Source organism: Agrilus planipennis, unplaced genomic scaffold, assembly GCF_000699045.2.
Source record: "Agrilus planipennis isolate EAB-ADULT unplaced genomic scaffold, Apla_2.0 scaffold84, whole genome shotgun sequence".
Classification (NCBI taxonomy): Eukaryota; Metazoa; Arthropoda; class Insecta; order Coleoptera; family Buprestidae; genus Agrilus; species Agrilus planipennis.
Window position 1 is genome coordinate 360,174 of NW_020439025.1, and position 1,544 is coordinate 361,717.

At 30.6% G+C, this 1,544-nt stretch overlaps 1 protein-coding gene and 1 long non-coding RNA gene across 5 annotated transcripts in view; one reads left to right on the forward strand and one right to left on the reverse strand.

Annotated features, from left to right (window-relative positions):
- The window catches only part of LOC108734906, a 418,148-nt gene that overhangs the window by 272,523 nt on the left and 144,081 nt on the right, over positions 1-1,544 (forward strand). The window lies entirely within an intron of this gene.
- The window catches only part of LOC108734908, a 14,388-nt gene that overhangs the window by 6,886 nt on the left and 5,958 nt on the right, over positions 1-1,544 (reverse strand). The window lies entirely within an intron of this gene.

The window sequence follows — 1,544 nt, forward strand, 5'->3', positions numbered from 1 at the left end:
GTTTGGTCACTTTTTCTCGGCTTTACAAAAAAAATTCAGACTTTACTATCGAGATTAAACAAAGGAATATAAAAAAAATTGTTCCTGCCAAAAAGTTGTTTTTGCCATACCATACCACATTATACCATACCCGACATGGTTACCGGCTGGCAACCTATAGCGTTATATTCAGGAGAATCTTCCTAACAAAACTGCGTAAAAAAAATTAATTTAATCCGAATAATTTTTCCCACTCACCCGCCCATATTACCTGGAATAGTACCTAAACACCTACAAGTAAAATTTTGAAGTCGGCTTTCGGCAATATATTTAATAAATTTTATTAATCTAATTTCTAGTACACCACACATACGGTTAAATAATAAAACGACCGATTATGAGTAAATTCGCCGGCACGTGTAGGCCTAGGCACAGCATGTAAATATGTAAACAGTTTAAAACTTTAAAAGGGCTTCTTCCTTTATTTTTCTCATTTATTGGTTATTCTTTATTGTTTATTTTTATTTGAACATGGTCGACAACTATTTTATTGTTTTCAGTTTTCATGTTACTACCGGCTTATCTCTTCAAAGCCTTTTAAGCTTTTAAGGTATACCGACGATCACGATACGTCCACCATCAGGAAATAGGAATAGGGTAATACCGTAATACGAAAAAAAAATTACCGAACAGAGAAATCACACATTTCTTTGTCGACATTTTTTCTTTCTATGTCGTATGATCGAAAATAAAAAATGGTTCATCTAAAAATATCTCGTGCTTCTCGGAAATTTCAAAATCTATTAAACAAAGTGTAATAGGTATCCTTTTAGAAGCCGTAAACTGTATTTATTGGACTTATAGCTATTACCTACTTTATTACTTATATGAAAAGATGGTTGAAGGATTTCTAGGAATTTTTGTTACACCACGTCGTATTTTTAAAGAGATAAAATTATTTACAACCCCATTTTAGCTGCGAATTTTTACTCTAAAGAAGCTATTTTGGCATCAGTGCTGTGCCTTATTTTTTCAAATTAAAACCAACGCCAAAAACAAATTGTTTGTTAATGAACTGAGGAAACTTATATATTATATAAAAACCATATCGCAATCACTTCAAAAAAGGGTTGCCAACATTTCTTCTGCAAAATATAGTATTTTTCAAAGTAAGCTATAAAAAAATATAGTACACGTCAAAAAATACTATTTTATGGAAAAATAAAAAAATAGACAAAGATATGTTTGTTACTTAAAATATATTTTTTTGCACTTGCATTTTTTTCACATTTTTTTGTCTACAACTGGGATCTGTCAAATGGGCATACACCATCTGGTGGCAAAATTTATAACTCGAATGAGGGAAAAATTTACATAGGAACTGTGCACGCAAATTGTAAAACTGTTTATTAAAATAATAAAACACGTTAAAAAAGTAAAAATTTTTTTGATGATGGAGTCGACGAAGTTTTCTTCTAAAGTTAAATCAAATAAAAAGTTAATATGTTCAGTGAAAAGCTGCAATAGCACTTCAGACATAGATCTTCACTCTTCACCTACATTAA